This window comes from Drosophila mojavensis, unplaced genomic scaffold (assembly GCF_018153725.1).
Source record: "Drosophila mojavensis isolate 15081-1352.22 unplaced genomic scaffold, ASM1815372v1 contig_36, whole genome shotgun sequence".
Lineage (NCBI taxonomy): Eukaryota > Metazoa > Arthropoda > Insecta > Diptera > Drosophilidae > Drosophila > Drosophila mojavensis.
In genome coordinates this window covers 3,186,771-3,208,485 of record NW_025318858.1, presented here as the reverse complement: position 1 = coordinate 3,208,485, position 21,715 = coordinate 3,186,771, and the positions used below count along the sequence as shown (strand labels likewise).

The 21,715-nt window shown below is 36.0% G+C and overlaps 1 protein-coding gene across 4 annotated transcripts in view; it reads left to right on the top strand.

Annotated features, from left to right (window-relative positions):
* The window catches only part of LOC6575878 (leucine-rich repeat and fibronectin type-III domain-containing protein 3), a 72,089-nt gene that overhangs the window by 10,723 nt on the left and 39,651 nt on the right, over positions 1-21,715 (top strand). The window contains exon 1 of one of the 4 annotated variants that reach the window (XM_032729439.2): positions 6,084-6,123. The exons of the other annotated variants lie outside the window; for them this stretch is intronic. The gene's annotated coding sequence lies outside the window, so the exon portion shown is untranslated. Of the gene's footprint in view, positions 1-6,083; positions 6,124-21,715 lie in introns of those variants that run through there. 4 annotated transcript variants of the gene reach the window in all.

Below are 21,715 nucleotides of genomic sequence, written 5' to 3'. Positions count from 1 at the left end.
AATGATGGCATGACGAACTGGTAAACTGATGAATTGGACAGACTGACAGAAAGTCAAGCGAACAGTAGCAGCAAAAGTGCCTGACCCAAATACCAAGCGTCAAAGCAAAGCTAAAATAAGGCGAAGAAAAAAATAAATGTTTCTAATGAGGCAAATTAAGCAAGAGCCGAAACAATTAAAACAAAAGCAACAAATGAGCGCATAATTATTTTATAATTAAATTCCATTTAACAACGTCCACACATACACACTCACATACACACTCACACGTACTTGTTGTTGTAAATTTTGTGTAAACTTTTGTGCATTTTTCATGAGTTTGCGCCAGCGCCAAAAAAGCGCAACAGGTGTAAATAACAGCGCAACGCGAAAGGCGCAAAGACCAGGTGCCACAGCGAGGGGAGAGAGGGAGAGAGTGTATGTGTGGTTAGAGGGATATATACATATATATAGAGTAATGGGACAAGTGTTGCAGCCATAATCGCCGTAATCAACTCAATGAGCAGAAATTCTCTTGCAACCGAAAATTAGCTAAGCGCAAATATTAAGCAAGATAAATGGCTAGCATTTATTGACATATGCAACGTACATGAGATACCCATTAAATTCAGGATTTGTGGCAGCCGTTGCCAAAAAGAGAGAGCCTATAAACACTTTCTTCAGAGAGAGCTTGATTTCCTATAAATATTTATGCTTGATTTTGTGAAAAAACTATCAATGGGTTTTTAACAAATATATAATGAAATCTCTATATTCACAAATGTGGCATCATCAGTATGCGGCTTTTGTTCAAAATACAGTATAGATTCTTTGTTTCATTTTGTGGAGCAGGCACAAATCGAAAACGCGTTAACAGACGCTCAGACAAAAGAGTTATTCATGCAGCCTAAATGGTCAAACTGCCAAACTCATTTAATGAAACAAAAAATCTAATATGCGATACTCTTTGAACACATCTCCCAGATGTCTCTATAAATTTATCATAAATAGGTATCAGCAAATTATAGCTAAATCGCATTATATTATAACTGCAATATAATTATCCAAATTATCAAACAAAACAAAATAAATGATAGAACAGTAAAGTCAAAGTCTCAATTAAAGTCTTGTCAAGCATAAACACTCTATAAGAAAGTTATCCCAAAGCTTCAACAAAAGAAAACATTTCGAAACACGTGTTGAAAATTCTTTGTAGAAATGCCACAAAATAATAATTGTGAGCTTAAAAATTTATTATTATTACTATTACTATTACTATTTTTTTTATTTTTTATTTTTTTTTGCTATTGTTGCAATCGAAGCGTCCACAAATTGGTGAAAGTTTGCAAAAGTATTTGAGGCAGCGGCTTTTTGTGGGCTTGGTAGAGGCGTTGATAGAGGCTCAGGTGCGTGCAACAATTTGTGGCAAGCTGTGTTTCAGTGTCTCTCTCTGTGTGTGTGTGTGTGTGTGTTTGTGTGGGTGGCAACAACTTCATTGAGCTTCTCGAGAGCTTGAACTAGTTTCCATTTGAATAGCCGACAGCAAAGAGAGCATGAAATGTGCAACGAATTGTGGCAAGCAACAAAGATTTATTGAAGCCGGAGCCTATTAACAAAATTACTTAACAAGGCGGCCGCGACTGCAATGGACATGCGGCAACTGCAGCACAGTGTTTTTTCTTCTTCTCTTTTGGTCAAACAACAACAACAACAACAACAACAACAATCAAGCAGAACAACTCCGCTGAATTATTGCCAGCCGACTGAGCCTCGAGTTTTTCGGCAGAATAAGCAAGTTCTGGCTCATCCAGAGATCTGGCCCGGGCTGTGGCTGTGGCTCTAGCTCTGCCTCTGCTTGTGGAATTAGATTTGCTTTTTGGCTCTGGCCGGCGATATATTCTCTTTAATTGCGTTCGCTTGGCCGTGGCCAGCACAAAGCCTTAGCAGTGCAAGGACACAGACTAAGCCTGTTCCCCCGCCCGAACACACCTCAGCCCCTGGCTGGCCCAGGGCAGAGACAGCACAATAGGGGAATTTCGGGCACAATTTTAATCTGTAACTCTACAGCGCAGAGTGAAAGAAGATTAAAATGTGTAATGGCTTTAGGTCTGTGTAATGCGTTGATTTACGACCTGGGAGTAGAAACTATTTCCCAAATAAATTTCATTATACATTTTTTGATGTTGATGTTGAGCTGGAAATTTGAAAGAATGCGATTAAGAACATGAGAATGAAAATTAAAAGTTAAAGAGAAAATCTTAAAATAAAAAATTTTGAAATGTTTACCTACTACTAGGAAGATTTATGCTTTAGATGATTTTGGATAAAATCAATATAAATTTATATTATATAGATATTTTCTTTCATATTTATAGATTTTTTAATATATATATAGAATAAACTTTTTTGCTGATGTCTTTCTAGTCTGTTTTACTATCTATTGCTGTGAGCTCAGGGTTTTGTTATTTGATTCTTCCGTATGTTGAGATCTCTGTGTATGATTTGCTTGTGCGCATCTGTTGTTGATGTAGTCTTCTAATCTTTTTAGCAGTTTCTGCCGCAACTTTTGTCTTTTAGTTGTGTTTGATGTATTCTGCCATAAATGATTTTAGATGTGTTTTGATTTTTAACAATTTGTTAAATTGTTTCTATTTAACAATTTAGTGTTGTTTTTCTAACGATAATTTCATATTATTCTATTTTCCTGTTCAGCTCTTGAGTAGCTTTTATCTACAATATTCAACAACAAACAATACTGTTCAAAAGCTGAACAGGAAAATAGATCACTTGGAATGATATGAAATTCTTGTTGTATTATTCTTGTATAATTCAAAATATATTAATTTTTGATATGTTAAAAGCAGAGTTATATAACTGTTAAACAAATACAAGAAAAAATAAACGAGAGATATCCAGCGATGCCCAATTAGGAGATGCCGTAAAGAACATTGAGAGAAAAAGAGAGAGAGAGAAAGAAAGAAAGAAACGCACAGCTAGATAAATAGACAGATAAATGAGAGAGAAAGAGAGAGAGAGAGAGAAAGACAGAGAGAGAGAGAGTGAGAGAGAGAGAGAGAGAGAGAAAGAGAGAAACGGACAGCTAGATAAATAGACAGAAAGGCGATCTGCTAGAGAGATTTGATCCGACAAATCATCTCGGTACAAATTATGAATACACACTCACATTCTATCAAACCCGTTATACTCCAAACTCTCATTTTAATTTAGTTCAAATTCTTAAGCCTTAAAATCTCCGTCTTGAATGACGTTTTCCAGCTCTATTTAAGGAAGAAAAAAATCATCTATAAACTGCCACAAGCTACACTTTTTATTGCATGTCCTAATCGACAGCTTTTGAGATTTCCTTTTGACATTATAATTTCGATCTTAACAATGAAAAAAAAAGGAAGGAATTCAGCAAGTTTTTTGTTCAGTAGCTGCTACGCTTAAAGCGTATTTTGCAAAAGTGCAAAGTCACTGCGATGCGAGAGTTGGAGCTCGTGCTGCACACGCCCCCTTTGTCAATTTGTGCTAACGACGCCTCTGGCGCTATGGGGCTTCCGAAGGGTGGGAGGGAAGGGTTGGTCCAGTCACAGTTTTATAGACAGCAACAGCAACAGCAACAGCAACAGCAATGGCAACAGCAACAGCAAGAGCAAAAGCATTGTAGCTGCAATCGCGGTTGCCGCCTGCCAATCGGCAAAAGTTGACGACCGCAGTGACTAAAAAACAACAACAACAACAGCAGCAACAACCCAACAGCAACAGCAACGCACAGCAGCAACATCGATGCAATTTGTTATTTTGAATTTTCGCAATTTTCGAGTTCAAACTATTTTTGTGCTCGCGCTCTGGCAAAAAGCAATCACAGAACACACGAGAGGCCTCTGGTCTGGTTAAGGGATACATATGCATTGGGTTAGGGGCGTGTGCTGTGTGGTGTGGGGTGTGGGGTGTGGGGTGTGGAGCGTGGTCACTCCACAGCAGAGAATCGACAACAACTATTTAATTAAATGTTGCTTTGACTGCAGCGCCAAGAGTTGGACTACAATCGGAACGATGAGTTTTAGCGCTCCACAGGAGCTCAGTTATTTATTTTGTTGTATTTTGTGGGCTACCCGTCATTAAGTCCTGGCATTGATAATGATTGGCTCAAAGGTATCAAACTATTGGCCTGGCTAAATATAAATCTCGAGCTATTTTTATTGCCACAGACAATTGGCATGCTCATCACGTTGCCCAGAGCTCAACGCCCAGACGCCTCTCCATTGTCAGCTGATTCGATTTATGCAGTTTGCTCACTCTCTCTCTCTCTGTCTCTCTCTTTTCTTTTTTTACTTTTGTTTGCCACTCACCTCTGACTGCTTTTAATCCTGCACTTTAGCAACGAGGACATTCAATTCAAATTCCAAGTCGAGGGCTAAATAAACTTTGTCGCGAACTCTGGCAGAGAAAAGAGCAGAAAAATAGAAGAAAATGAATAAGAGAAAAAGCTTTCCAACACTTTTTGGCAGCAAATTCTTTCGATTCACTACCTGGCATACCCTGTAATTGGTAGTTTGAAGGAATGTGATCAACTGATTGACAGTAGTGAACTGAGAAACAAAGTTGATTGGCGTTTTTTAAAGATTTATATTGAGATGGAACTTAAACTCCATTTATTGAGTTTTATATCAATTAAAAACTGCAAATATATACACTCTTGAACATCAGCTCTAGGTAGAGGGTATGGGGTAGTCGAATAGTGTCATTATTGAATTGAGCGTGGAAGACTGAAGACTGGAAGACTGAATACCCCGTATTTATAGCTATGTGAGAGCTTAGATCAATTTGTTCAAATTTTCTTAGATCGCAAAGAATTTTTAGTTGATATTTAGCTCGAATACTTAGAGCTAAGAGAGCTTTTAGATCAAACTCTTAAGCTGTCATATGACAGTGCTGGCGGCAGAGAGTATTTAGATCATACTAAGTACTCCCAGTTTGCCATATACCATATAAATACAGCCATGAAAGAATTTAGATTAAATTACTCAACTATTCTTAGAGCTAAGGGCGATTTAGATCAACCTGTAAAGTTTCGATATGATCTAAATACTCTTTGTCTGGCACTAAATAAACCCTTAAAATCTCATCGTTCAGTTATACTTAGAGTTTCCTTTTAGATCAAGTCATTCAACTAAGTGTTACTATCTAAATACTCTCTTAATAAAGGGCATCTGCAAGTCGTACACTTTCTGCTATATCCGTTTTCCATTTACCTTCTTCCATCTCGCTCGCCCTGCGAACATATTTTATGTGTCTATCAATGGCGACCTGTAACCCAACTGCAACCGCGCATCCATTCTTGAGCTATGTATATATAGATAAGAATATACATATAAATATATATATACATACAGCTCCAGTGGCGTCTGGCTGTCTGTCAGTCTAGCTATCTCCGCTTACTGTTTCACGCCATGCAAAATTTATTGAATTTAATATGCATATTGCAATAAAATTTCTGCATTTTCCGTCATTCTTTTTTTTCTCTTTCTTATTTTTGTATCCTGTCTCTCGCATCCCTTTGTCATTACATTTGCAGCACCAAGGCGTAAATTTGCCTTCTTTGCTGAGAAGTTTTGATATCATGAAATGAATAAAATATTTTCATAAAAATGTATATATATATATTCAATATCTTTACTTGAATTTTGGATTCATACCAGTTTAAATCAGATCGATAATAATTCTAATAAAATAGTTTTACAGTTTTATTAGCTCAACTAAAACAATGAGATTTCTTTGAGCTGACTTAGGGGAAAAGAATTGAGTAAAAAAACTTTTTTATGAGTTTTATTTAATGAAGCTTTAAGTCTAGAATGACCTTTGACATCTTTTTATTTTATTTATTTTCAATTTGTGAAGATTTAAGCTCTGCTTAGTTTAAAGTACAATAGTTAGCTGTAATGGGATTTAAGCTTTAAATGAGCTTGCATCATTCATCATTTGCTTGCACATATCTTAATTCTCGAGCTTACAGTTTAGTTTTATTTACTTCATTATTATAATCTATAAATAAAATACAAATAACTCAAAATTCTCTTCATTCTGTTGTTTCTTTTCAGGTTTGTGAGCTAGTTTTTATCAAGTTGAAAGTTCATCAAGGTAAAACCAAAAATGTTTCTCATGTTCTCTGACCCAGTCTCCCAATATTTTCGGCAAAGCTCAGCTAATTATATTTGTAGCAACTTAGAGACCGTTGTGCGCATGTTTCTGTGTGTGTGTGTGTGTGTTTGTATGTTGATCACTATTCACAAAGTGCTCTCGAATGACCCATTAAAATGAGCCATTAATTTTTAGCCAATGACCCTCTTAACTGCCAGCTAAGAGCTAAGAGCGAAAAAAGTTGGAAAGACATCAGAAGCAAAAGCAATAGCTAAAGCTAAAACAGAAGCTAAATTAAAATTGTGTGGGGAAGAAAAAATAAAATACATATTTGCCGAAATGAGCATAAAACAAAATAAATAAGCAATTAACGGCAATAGCCGATGGGGCGGCCGTGCTTTGCTCAGGGCGGTGGGCGTGGCCAGGCGCTCTAAGCGCCATAAATTTGTGCGAAATGTAGTGCGAATTCCATTAATTAGTCATAATGAGCAGAGCCAATGGCTAAACGGGAGCGGGGTGGGGCAGGCCAGGACTAAGGGCATCCATTGGGATATGAACACGTATGCCACATGTGGCGCGTGTCAGATGTGGCAAATGTCGCATACAACATTCAACTGCAAACTACAAAGTACAGGTCACAACATGGAACGCACATAATCGCGGCTAATTGCCAACCAAAATGGTAGACCAGAGGTTCAGCTTACAGGCTGTCAAATTGCCACAGAAACGGCCATGGACATGGGCAGGTGACATTCGCAGTTACAGTTATTGTTACATATATACGGGTTTCTATATATGTAGATGCAGTTACGGTCGTCGATACGAATATAATGACGTCATTATTGAGCTAAGCTCATATAAAGATAGAATAGCAGATACAGATACAGATAGAATGGCAGATATAGATGCAGATAGAATTACGGATACAGATACAAATACAAATACAGATACAGATACAGATACAGATACAGATACAGATACAGTTACAGATACAGATACAGATACAGATAGAATCGATGATATATGTAGATCCATATACATTTTACATAAGTTTGTAACTGCAAATATATCTGTATCTGTACTAAAATACTAAAGCTACAGTTAGTTATATGCGTATATGTAGATTGAGATACATTCACAGTTACAGCCAGAGCCGCAGATACTGTCGCTGTTACATCGGCAGATACTAAAGCTTAGTTGACACATATGCAGGCACTCACAAACTGGGTCGACGCATAGCTTAAGAGTGATGTCTGTTGGAGAGGGAGGAGTGGAGGGCTCTGCAAGCATTTGGGCCCAGATTAACCGTTAATAGCTTCAAATTGTTGCCACGCTTTTTGATTTTCGGGCATTTCATTTTGTTTCGTTTCGTTTCGTTGTTGTTGTTACGCATTTTTCCATGCTTTTCTTTTGGGCCGTTTTGGTATGCGACGCAACTCGATTGACTCGTTCAGCATCAGCATCAGCATCACCATCATCATCATCATTACCACTATGATAATGATAATGATGATGATGCTGTCGATGCGGTAACTGAATCGTATTTTACTCGCCACTCGCTCCATTGGCCAACGCACAGTCAATTGGCAATGTTTATCTGGTCATTTGAAGTTGTTTTTCGAGTTGAAGTTGGCTTCCAATTTCCAATTGAGCTGTACAGTTGCACAGTTGCACAGTCGAAGCATACCAATCTCCGAATACACTGATCAGCATAGTTGCGGCATCTGATCATCGCATGTTACGGTGCCTAAACGAATGTCGGACAAATTCCATTTATCTTGTCTGTCTGTTTCTCTCTGTCTTTCTCTCGAAATGCCGATTGATTTCGTTGTTTGATATATTAAAATATTTTAATTGGCATAATGTGCGTAGATCGATTTGTACTCTAGTTGATTGGTTAAGTGCACTTAACGAGAGTGGGGAGAGTCCAAAATTACAGTTTGAGAAAAATCAAAAAATTTGCTAATTATAATTAAAATAAATGCTGAAGAGGTAATAAACGTTCGTTGATTAAAAATTATTATTATCATTTATATTAATTGAATACCTTCTAAACCTTTGCAAATAAAATCTAAACTCATTTATTCTGGAGGAATTTGCTAAAAAAACAAAATCTGTATAAGTAAAAATTTTAATTTATTTTATTTAAAATTAATGAATTGGCGTTTGATGCAATTTTATATATAATTTTTTTTTACCTCTTATATATAAATAATATTTTTTTTTTCCAAATTAATTAGCTTAATCAATACGATTTATATATGTATGTGTAATTTATTATATTTATATATATATATATATTTTAGTACTATGCTAAACTTGCTTTTCTATGCCATAAATGGGCTGCACTAATTGAATATTATTTCAGAATTCATTAAAATTTTACTTCCTTATTATTAAGCTATCTACTCAACTCTCGGTCTATGCTATAGTTTACATGTTATATGGAGCATACTAAGTGCAGCCCACACACGCACACACACACGCAGACTTGAACTTCAGATTTAGCTGACAACTATGGCTGCTTCTTGTTGTTCTGTGTGTCTTTTATGCATTACATAGGCTGATCCCCACGCAAATCTCTGAGCTAACTCGTTAGGAAAAAAAAAGAAAAAGCACCAAATAGAAAAGAAGGCAGCCAGCAAAAAAAAAAAAAAAAAAACGGGTCTACGAATACGTTGACGAGTCAAAAAACAGTTACAACATAAATAAACAACAGAGCCAAACTGAAGTCATGCGTATTAAATACCAAAAAAAAAAAAAAAAAAAAAAAAAAAATGGGGAAAAAAAAGCTAAAATCGTTGCGCACGACCAAATTGTAGGCAATCATTTGGAAATAAACACATAGAGAAATATAGAGAGAGGGGTGGGGAGAGAGTGGAGTGTAAGGAGATGATATTGTGCGTAAATATTGATAGTTAGCTATGCTTGAAAATCGTCTCATATGTCTCGCATAACTGTCTTCGACAGTGCTCCACTTGCTCATAATTTATTTGCCATGCAGCGAAAGGGGCGGTGGGGCGGGGGGATGCGTCGCGTCTCTCGGACGGCGGTTAGCTGAGCTGATTTACAACAATCAGCGCAACTAACAGTGCAACCTGTTTGCAGCGATGCAACGATGACAGCGCTGCGAGCACTTGAAACAAGTTTTGTGTTTTGCTGCTCTTTGATTTTGTTTTTGTTGTTTTTTATTTCAAATGCAGCCAGCAAATTGGCCCGCAAATAAAAGCCAGGCCTCTGTGTAAACAGCGAATGCCGCAAGTGCAGCGTCCACGAGCGACAAACGGGACACTTTAACGTTTTGGCCATTGACAACGATTAAAAACAAGTTTGCCCCAAGCCGCGTGCCGGGCATCCTCCCGGCCCACCAGGCCGACCGCCCAGTCTCAGTGGCCCAAATACGCGAGTGGCTGGCTCTTGTTGCAACTGGCTGTGGCAGCAACTGCAAAAGCAGCCAGCCAGGCAGAGGCAGAGGCAGTGGCAGAGGCAGTGGCAGAGGCAGTGGCAGAGGCGGGCAGCCAGGCAAGTGGCCAGGCGCGACAGCATTGCTGACCCAAATACAAAGACATTCAATTGACCTGAACTGTATTTTGTATCATATTTTATGGCCTTGCAACAGAGAGAGAGAGAAAGAGAGAGAGAGAGAGAGAGAGAGCACTGCTGAGCTTGGTCTTCGGGCAGGCGTGCAATAAGGAAATGTTATATATCTCTCCCAACTATGCCTCATTCAACTTTATAGCTGAACTTAAGGGCTCTTTAAAGTTAAGCGCAATAAACTTAAGGATATTCCAGCGCATATACTTGAGTAACAAAAAAAAAAAAAAAAAAAAAATATAATAATGTAAAACAAAAAAATAAGTCTTAAATATATTTGAGGTACTACAATTTTTAATTTGCAAAATATAATTCGTCATGATATCCTGCAAAATTGGTTTATATAAAAATAAATCCCATTTCCATAATTTCAAATTGAATTTAAAATAAAATACAAAATCTAAATATAAATAATATTTATTTATATTATTTAAAATAGAATATTAATAATTTTTAGATATTAACATAAAACATAGCATAGTGCAAGAAACAATGAATAAAATTGTAAAATACATCTTTGAATGAAATATTTCAATTTAGAAATTTGATAAACGGATATTAACAATAAATATTAATTATATAAATATATGTGTTTAATTAATAAAGTAAAAAAAAAAAAAATTAAAGAAAATAAACTAAAATTATAAAGTAACAATAACATCAAAAAATAATATTAACAATAAAATTAAAATAAAATATATAAAAAATAAGTGAAAAAAAAATGTTTATAATCTAATAATGTTATAAAATAATTACAAAATAAAACATTATAATAGATATTTAGCAGTATCAGCCAAATATTGCTGTTCCAAAACTGCTGCATTTTATCAGTATTTTATGTAGACATTAGATATATAAATTAAAGTTTTTGAAAACATGTTTCCAAATAGCAAAAGAGCATAAACAGTTCGTTAGACAAACTGTGTGCGCTCAATGCCGCTGACGGGTGTAAATAAAAGCTGAGAAACTGAATGAGACCCAAATGTTGCTCCAGCTGGGCAGCGGAGGCGTGGTAGTCAAGGTGGGGGCGAAAAGTGGAGGATGGCAGCAAGGTAACTTGGCTGTGGAGTAGGTGAACGGGAATGTTTTTTTTGTCGTCATCAAAATCGCAGGTGTGTGTGCAGGTGTATCTGTGTGTGTGTGCGTGTTTATAAGCTGTATGTGGATCTGATGATTTACCGTTGTGGCCTCACACATACATACATACACACACTATTGCATTCGTCTGCAGTCGTATCCTAGTCAAGCAACAGTCGAGTTGTGGCTGCCGAGCGAGTTCTTGTTGCTCAAAGTGTTGTTGTTATGTTGTTGTTGTTGTTATTTTAGTTGTTGTTCTAGTTGTTGTTCCTATTTGAACGTTGGCTGCACGTAGTTGGCTTGTTAGCAAATGTACGGTACTTTTGCCAGCACAAACTAACACACACACAGACACACACGCAATATTCAGGTGTAAAGGAGGTTGAAAAAATATATACACACACACAAGCGTAAACATCTAGAGTAAAACGTTCAAGTTGTTGATGCTTAATCTAAACTATGAGCGAAATTTAAAATGTAATCGATCCATTTTATCTTCAGCAGTTGAGTGTCAAATTAATGGCAAATGGCTTAAATCAAATTAGGATAGGTCGTTTATAGACGTGGTATAAATTGAAGCAGATATTTGGTGCAATATAAAAAACTTAAAACCTTAAAAAATAAGAATTGTCATAAATATTTGAATATACATATATTCTCTTCTTATTTGCCACATTAAATTTAAGCTTGTTTAAAATAAATGTATTTTTAAGAGATCTAGAAGTTTGAAGTGGACTTCCAGAGACCTAGACTGCCCTAAGACAAACTCTTCTTTACTCAAGCGCCAATTAAATTTCGATTTAAGTAATTTGCTGACTTGAGCCGCATCATCAAATGGGATCGAATCATCATATATCAAATGTTTTTTAATCGATTTATAGTTGGTTTATGAGGAATATTGGCATTTCGATTTGCTGTTTCACACGAAATTCAGATAATGTGATCTAATAATCGACTCTTTTTAACAGCGCTAATTCATTATGTAGGCTCATGGCAATTAAATTTATCAAATTTCAGAATTTGTATTTCATTTTGCCATTTGAATTTGAAAAAACAAAATTTTTTTAATTGAAAAAAATGAGAAAAGTTTAAAAATATGTTTTCCGGAATTCCGGCCTCTCGCTATTTTTATTAAAATTAAACCAAAATCTGAGAGGCAAAAAGCTAAAATGACATAAATTCTCCCACACCTGCACCTTTCTCTTAAATTTGCATTATATATGAGACTATTTGAAATACCAGAGATGTGCTTAATTCATAGATTTGGAAGTCTTTCTGAGACTATCAAAAGTTGATATAGCATGTGAATTTAGAAGTAAAATTATTCAACAATTCAGTTCTCATAGCAAATGCCACAGGAGCAGCCCAAGCGCATTCGCTGCGTAAGCTGAGGAGTAACAGAGCTAATTTATATGTGTGTGTGTGTGTGTGTGTGTGTGTGTGTGTACGTGTGCATGTGCTACAAAGGAAGAATGGAATGCGCAAAAATGTTGTCTGGGTATCTCCTATAGTCGGGCACTGCAGACCAGAGCACTCTTATTTGTTCTATATCTATATATAAAATTATTCAGAATTCATGTAGAACTCATGCTGTGATATTCAAATAGATATAGTTTGTTAAAATTATAATGAACATTTGCCTAGCAAAGTTTCTACAGGTGCAAAACACTGTTTGAAATTGTTTGAATGCCTGGACTAGACTCAGTCACACTCACTCTCGCTCTCTCTCCCTCCCTCTCCCTCACTCTTTCTATCTCAACTGAAATTGTTGAAAAATGTCTCTTAAAGAGCGACTGTGCAAATGAAATGGGCACAGAACAGGTGCTTGCCACGCCCACACAATGCAACCCAAATGGGCGACAAGGTAATGAAAACGGAGGGAAATAAATGAAGAAAAGTTCATGAAAATAATATAAAGAACACAAAAATGAGAAACAACAACAGAGGCCACATCAAAATTTAGCAAAGGCCGTTAGTCATTTGCAGCTGCAAGTGGACGCAGTGCAGCGGGGGCGGTGCGGTAGGCGGCGTAGCCGAAGTTGAAATGGGGGCGCGTACATTTTGCCTAAGGGGGCGTGGCACAGAACTAGTTGCAACACTCGAGTATTAGCTTCATTTTGCGCAGCGTTTAGCCCAGCCAAGGGGCGAGCCTCAGCATGAATGAATGCTCTTCAAGCCAGAGAATAGCATGTGCCTCCAGGTCCTCCCCTACCCTCCACCTGCTCCTTTGCCACCCCTCTATGCCTCTCACTCGCCTTGAGTTGCGCCTCGTCTTTGTAACTTTGTTTGCTTTTTTGTTGGCAGGCCTCAAATGAATTGAATGTGAAAAATTTAAATGCAAACAGCCGCAGTCAACGCAGCATGCAAGCTGCTCTCAAATGCTGCCACTGCCACTGCTGCTGCTGCTGCTGCTGCTGCTGCTGTTGATGCTTTCTGCTTGCATTGCATTGCGGCACAGGCCGAGTGAGCTCCAAGCTGGCGCCCTTACACTGCCTGGCTGCTGTTTGCCGGGGTATGGCCCCAATGCCTGTGCAAAGTTCATTGTACCGCGCTTAGGCTAAGAGCCGCAGCCCAAAAGAAAAACGCCGCCGCCGCCGCTTTTGATTGCCAACGGGGGCGTGGGGCGTGGAGGCTGAGTGGAGGCGTCTATATGTGGGGTGTTATAGGTGGCCAGGTCATAGACTTCACTGGGTTCGTTACTTAGGCCCAGTTAGGCTCGACACACGCACAACAACAACAACAACAGCAGCAACAACAGCATTTTTCTCATATTTGTTTTTCGTTTCGTATATTTTTTTCATGAGAAACTTTTATTGTTGTGCTGTGTGCGTGTGTGTGTGTGTGATTTCTACTTTTTTTGAGTGCGTGTTTTAGATTTACTGTTACAGCTGCTCGTTTGCATTGCTTGAATGAATTTTCGAATGGGCGGCCAAAGGTTGCCCCCAGTGAGCTCTATGGAGCTGTAATAGACCCTTACTTCCAGCTATAGCTGACAATTATTGAAACTAAGCTGCTTTGATGGCTGTTAGACTTATAGATAAGCTGCGGGTTGATGGTGCTGAATTTAAGCTGAGAGGAGGATTGAATTAATGGAAGCGTTGCTCGGAAGCTGTTCTTATATATAATTAAATTTATATACATATGTCTGAGAATTGAGCTGAGCGAGAATTCTGATAGAAAAATCTGATAGAATAGATGATAGATGAAGGAGAAAGCATATCAAAACACTCTATCTCTAGAGGAGATATAGAAACTAATAGAAAAGCTTGGGAGTTTCGTTTGTTAAAGAAATCTGTAAGATGAGTTTTTGAGGAGAAGAGTTCTACAGACTCATATGGAGAGGGAATATGTTAGAGTCATGATAAGCTGTAGATGGATTCGATAGGGTGATGGATGTTATTAGTGATATTATATAATGAATAGAATTTCAATGTACGAGTCTAAAAGAATCCTTCACATATGAGACCTTGAAAAATCTTATAGAAGAGTCCAGCAAAGCAATATGTTAAGGGAGTCTGTTAAGAGAACGCCCCCACAAAAACTCCTCTAGGCTCTATTCTTATATACGAGTCTCTCTCGTTTTTAAGATTCCTCAACTACATCAGAGATCTCAACTTTATCGAACATCTCAAACTATTCTACTTACGTAAGCTGGATGAGTCTATTGCTATGGTTATTGTCTATTATTATAACTGCTCCTCTGCTAGAGGTAGACTGGCGACATTTATATGCTAGACAAGTCTAGCAGAGAACATAGTCAAATGAACAAGACGTTATCATTGGATTTCCAAGAAACTACACACCATTTATCTGGGCACTTATCTCTGCTACAATATATTCCCGGAATGTTAAACGAATGTTAAACGTTTTACTCAATATAATTGGCGTGCATATAAATAGGTAAGCACTTAGTCGGACCTTTTCTGTGATGTGCAAAGTGCGATATCATTGAACGAGCCGCTTTGACTTTCCTCATATTCCATTCTTTTTCATTCTTCAATATTTGACAAACTTTTGGCACCTTCACTCAACAAACTGAATTGAATCCATTCTCTTTGAGCTTGAGTTTGTGGCAAAATCTTGTACTTTCGCGACATTCCTCAGTTGCTGGAAACCCTTCTCAGCTCGGTCTCCATTCACTCACACTTTTGGCTACAAAATTAGCACTTTGCCAACTACGCATGAACGGCAATGGCACATGGCAAAGAAATTAGCATCTAACCGAATCACAAAACCAGCTGCTTCCCAACCTCCGTGGCTAACTTACTAAACTCACCTCACTGCAACTTACGTTGCTTTGACAACTGTTTCTATCTCTCTCTCTCTCTCTTTGTCTCTCTCTCTCTCTCTCTCTTTCTTTCTAACTTCCTTTTCTCCTTTTGCTGCTCAGTTTATTCAGTTTTATTCGTGGCACTAAATAATACGCCTTAGCGCGCTCATAACATTTTACAGCTACTCTAGAGACTGCTATTCAAATGTTGCCTTCTCCCTCCCTCCCACTCTCTCTCTCTCTCTCTCTCTCCGCACTCTATCTCCCTCTGTGACTTCTGCCCACCATCTGCCTTTACCACTTTCACCCGCAGCATTTTCATTATGCAGCTCACGCGTTCGCTCCATGAGTCCTGCCAGTTATCTATGAAGTCCTAGAAGCGCTGACTGCCAGATAAGCAGCCACATTAGCACCTGACCCCTATTCCAGCTCTGCCGCCTCCGCTGCTGGCGCTCGTATTTTTAGAATCCAGTCTGCGAGAGTTGTTTATGGAGTAGGTGCGCGGCTTGAGCGTTGAATAATAACCGGGCATTGTGTTTGCTTACAGCTCCACAAACAACACCCAATCTGGGGCTTTAAAGTAATGTGCCCCAAAGTGTAACATTTAATTTGTTATATTAAGGGTTGCAGTTGGAGTTAGCCAGGTGTAATAGAAGAGAATGCGCGTTGGCTATTTTATTCAATGTAGCTTTCATTATAATTTAAATTTTAAGGTCTGTGTCTTAAACTGTTTTTCAAGGATGAAAGTGCTTTAAATATTAAATAATCTAAAACATCTTCCAGCACAACATGAAGTTAGAAGCACATAAATATATATAAAACGTTTAGTTGTTAAAATAATAATGGAACATTATTGCCTGTTCACATGCATAAATTGTATGTTATAAAATATATGTTTTCACCATAAAAAAAATATATATATGAATACTTTTTAACATTAATCAATATGTTAAAGTAATATATAACATATATACTTAAAATTAATTAAATAAATATTAAACATAAAATTTTTGTATGCAGTAAATTGATTAAAAATAAAGTGTCCCATATATATATAAAATATATAAAAATTTAAAATGGGTTTTTATTTAGTATACAATTTTTTTTGTAAATTTATTATATTTATTTATTATCTATAGTTGAATTTATTTGTATAAAGTCCAAAACATTTTATCAAATATATTTTTTGAATATTTTAAAAATAAAATTGTTTGTAAATATTTTGCTGATGTACGTTTATGTTGTTAACTTCTATTTAAAATAATATAACATTTATATCGCTGTACTAACTGAAGCCTTACTTACATAGTTTTAGTATGTCAATTTATATATAATTACAGATTTTATAACACCAAACTGAATTTGTTCATTTTGAAATACTGCAATGTTTTTTCTTACCTTATTCAAAACATATGCCTTATATTGTTTCTCGCTTAGACTTATCTATTTGCAAATTTTTTAAATATTTTTAGCAACTATCTAAATAAATATCTATCATTTACATAGATAGCGCCATTTAGTAACATCAAATATACAGTCCGATTGTTAGGTCGTCACTCAATGTCTAAATTTTGGTGCTATCTATGCGAGCGGCTAATGATTGCTCGCTTTGTAGGCAAAACTTTTCACTTGCAGACAAAGTACACACACAATATATATATACACACACACAGAAAACAACAACAACAACAACAAGAGCAGCAGCAGCAGACATGCCGAGTACATAAATTACGCATACGCCGCATTGACCGGCCTGCCACTCTCAATACACGTATATATATCTCCCTGTATTTTCTTGTTGTTTTTTTTTTTTCGCTTTTTTTTCCATCCCATTCTCTATGCCATTCATCATTTTTCATGCCGTTGACACTTTCACTTGTTTCAGCAAACAAATACAAGCAACAACAAAAACAACAACAGTTAGGTTAAACCTGCTCCTAGAGTTGACAAGTCTATTTTTTATAGCCACGCCACGCCCCCTCCCAGGCGCTGTTCGGCCACGCCCCACCCCGAGTTGTCCTGACCCGACCCGTTCCACTCACTTTGACCCGATGTCCTGTTTGTGTGTGTGTGTGTGTGTGTGTTGCGCTGGTTACGCCCTGTCAAATTTATTAGTTTCAATATAAATTGACAACACGAAAATTTGTTTATAAATTGTTCGTGTTTACAAACGTTTGTACAATAAGATATGCAGAGTTGATATGGAATACCCTGTAAAGCGACAAGTTTGAGAAGAAAAACTTATGAAATATATATTTATGTTTGTTATTTATGTGGATAAAATGTGGATAATAGGATAAAAATAATAAAAGAGAACATTTAACATCTAAACTATCGAGAACGAAAGCTGTGTGATGATATTTACTAAACAGAGTATCTTTTAGTCGATCATGCTAAACTTACTTAGCAGACTGGCTTTACTTCCTTTTGGGCAAATGTTGTATCGCTATTGATTATATTACAAACTGAAGCATAAATGATACTTTGTTATTTAGCAGAGTATATCCCAGTCGGGTATGCGCAACTTGCCACAAGTTTAGTTGTTTATAGAGAGAATCTTAATAGAGTATCTGGAAATCGGAGAATATCGAACTGGATATACCTAAAGTAATAATATTGATATTATTAAACAAAATTCTGAAATCTATAATAACAGAGTATCTGCCAGTCGAGCATACTCTAACGGGATCTTTCTTTAGCCATAGTTATGCAATAGTAATACAATTGTTAGTACAAAATGAATCAGGAAATCACAAACATTGCAATTTTCTCTTTTAGCAGAGCATCTGACAGTCGAACATACTCTAACTGAAACTCTCTTTTCCATAGTTATGCCATAGTAGTAGAATTGAGTGTACAAAATTATGAACAGAAACAGAAAAATTGCAATGTTCTCTTTTAGCAGAGCATCTGACAGTCGAGCAAGCTCGCATTGGCTTTGCACTGATTGGGTTTATTTATCATATAGCCACGCCATCATCTTCTTCTTGACTTTTTGAACTGTTCGTGCCACGGCACTGGCTTTAAATTTCACTGCTAACGTAGATTTATGTGCAGACCTTACCTGAAATTAACATAAATTGCCCCTCATTACGGCCAACGCAAATAAAGTGTAGCAAAAATGCGAAAACAAAACATAAACGAGCCAACAATAAATATGAAAAGCGTTTTTCATAACACCGGCTCGGATCGGCTCGCCGTTGAGTCAGCTCAACAAAAGCCGAGTTCAGTTTGGTTTTTGGTTTTCTTGTTGGATGCTTCGCGCAGTGAAAATCGCTTTCATCTTTAGCACGTAGCGAAAACCGAAGCAAAGTGTTGGCTGCCCAACCAACACATTGGCAACAACTATCCAAGCAGCGAGCTGCAAGCAATTCATGCAACTAGCTTTAATGCCTTCACTTTTATTGTTGCCGACATCATTTTTGCTGTTGATGTCTTCATTGTGCGAAGATCTGTGGTTCAGGTAAATTTTTGTTGAACTTTAATTAACATCTGCCACGACTTTCAATGTCAATGGCACGCATATAAATTATATTATATTATCTGCCATATATAAAGCAAATGAGTTCATTTCACTCGAAGAGCGAAGAGCACCTTAATGTTGTACGTTGCCTCTATGCTGTTCCGTTGATTAATTCCAAACTGTTTTAGGCTGGGGGCCAGGGCCTAGTTGTTGATTAATATTGCGTTGGCATATTGTAAAGGTCTGTGTCGGTGCGTTGGAAGCCTTACTACTATTTATTATGCAACCTGAGCCAAACAGTGTCAAAGGTTCAGCTCAACTTGGGGGTCAACAGAGGTGCAAAAGTTAACTGTAGTCAGTTGAGCTGGAGATATGAAGCAATAATAGTCTAATGATAGATTCACGAATATTTTCGAAATTTTAATTTAGGTAGAATATAAAATGAATATTTTATAATGCTTTAGTCAAATTTATTAATATTAATATTTAATCAGAATCGTATTTAATTAATAATAAGAAATATTTTATAATCATATTAATATGAATATTTTATAAGTATTTAGTTATATTTATTAATATTACTATGTTATTTTAAGATGAATAAATACATAAAATTAATAAATTTTTTTAAATATTATTATTATTAATTATATTTATTCATGTTTAATCAGATTTAAATATAAAATAAATATTTACTAATTATTTAATTATATTCATTAATAAAATAGTTTTTAAACATGTAAAAATTTTAATTATTTTTTCATTAATTTTATTTTTGATCAATTTTTTAATCAAAATAATGATTTTAATTATATTTTGATGAAATATATTTTTAATATGTAAAATAAAAAAAGGAGTTCTTATAGCAATCGACTCATAGAAATTAGAAAATATATAAATTCATTAAATATCTAAGTTGTATATCGTTTTCATCGAGAAAACTAAAATATAATAGTGCAATACTTTAACACCTTTTCTTCCTTAACATCTCAAAAAGTATATTAGATATACGTCTAAAATATTCCGTAACCATCTCACATTTTGTAAGCCAGAAATATAGAAAGCAGTTTGATATATTGAATATGCACTCATAAACCTTAGCCGCCTCAGCGCTTGGCTTAAGCTGCTAGCTAAAATGCGACAACTTCAAACCTTTGGCTATAATTTGTCAACTGCTCGGCGGCAATCAATCTCTAAATCGAGTTCTTAGTCACACACCAAAAGAGCAGAAGAAGATGAAGAAGGACGGAAGATGAAGAGAAAGAGAAACCATCATGCAACACACATTTTACATTAGCAAACACTTTGAGTCACTTCACTTTATTTGCTTGGGGAGCCGAGAGTCGAGAGTCGAGAGCAAACTATGCCAATCTATCTATCATAAGCTCCATATTGGTTGCTTTCGTATTTACAACTCACTCGGTCACACTTGACCCAACAGCTTCTACTCTCCACTCGTTACGCAACTCGATCAAATGCCACATAAGACGCACTTCACAGCGGAGTCGATTGAAAGTAAACATCAAGAGCAGCACAGTTGTTGGGCATGCACAACTAGTCATGCAGCTTGAAGAATGCGGAATCTTAAATCGATTATATGTAAAATATTTCTGTATTATTTATTTATTTACTTTATTATATTTTTTTTTTTCTACTATTAATTTTCTTATGTCGCTCTTCAGCTATTGCAAAAATTTAATTTATATATTTTTTATACTTAATATATACACATAGTCAATGTATCCCAGCATTCCTTTCCAGCACGCCAATACACCTTGCTTTCAATACCTTTCAAGTGAACATCTCAAGATGAAAACTTCACAGCCGTAAAAAATTGTTGGGAGCAAAAAGTAAATTGTCGGACAGCCCAATTTGTTGTTGGCATTTTTATTTATTTATTTTTTTATTGATTAGTTGCTATTGATGCGACTTGACCTTGGCAAGTGTTTCATCCATTCAAATGGAATTTTAAATTACAAAGCTCGCACCGCACGCCACTTCCTCAATGCGAATTAATAAACTGCCCACATGAGCTAGAAATTTGCTCATCATTGAAATCATTATCATACACAGCAGCAGCATCATCATCATCACCATTATGATGACGAGTATTTTTTGGTATTTTGACCATCTGACATTTTGGTTAGCTTCGAAATATTTTAACATTTTTTCTACATTTTACGCTTCATTGTGCTTAAATGATTTTAGCTGTTTTTTTCTGGCTTTTTTATGGTGTCTAAATTAGCATATTTTTTGAAGCACTGTGCTCTCTAGGCCATTAGCCGAAACTTTGTCACATTTATCTGTTCGTTTCATTGGAGTTGTATTAGTTCCGTTTCTGTTTTTCTTTCTCTTCGCCTTTGCCCGGAGCCAAGAAAACTTTTTGCTGCCGCTCAATAAACAGGAAATCACAGACGAAATGTCGTTTCGATATTGGTAAACAGAAACACAAATAGTTTTTTGTCAACTTGTGAAGCTTGACAAATACATTTGTAATATTGCCATTTTTTCATTATTTATTTCATTCTTTGTGAATTCATTTTAATTATTAGCAGCCGGTTTCTTATTTAGCAACTCGATTATGATTTTATGATAGACGTTGACTAAAAGAAAAAAACTGGTTATGTATGCTGCTAAGAAGATTAACACACGCTACTATTTGATAACGAAAAAATATTTAAATGATTCATATAGAATGTCATAAGCTGAAAAATGGCAAGTGGCATAGAGAGGTTGCTTATGATATTAAGTTTTTAAAATAAAAATAAAATTTATTTATCAAACAAATTTAGAAACTTGAAATTGAAGCTGAAATAAAGATGTTACGGATGTTAAAGATGTTTAATGAGTTTGAGATTAAGACATTAGTATTAGATAATTTATTTAAAAAAGTAGTTAGTAGTAGTAGTAGTAGTAAATATAGTATTGGGAGCTTAATATATATGAAATGGAGCAGCAATAACAGATACACGTATATAAACGGTTTCCATATTTCTTTATTTAGTTCTGTTTGACCCTTATCTTAGATCAAAGAGTACGATTCAATCAAAGTAGTAGATGAAGTAAAGCTTACTAAGAATTAGGGAATAAATTTGAGTAGTAGCAGATATGCTTAAAATACGTAACTGTAAATTTTATATAACAAGGAAAATACAGTAAAAAGTATTTAGATTATTGTCAGAACGGAG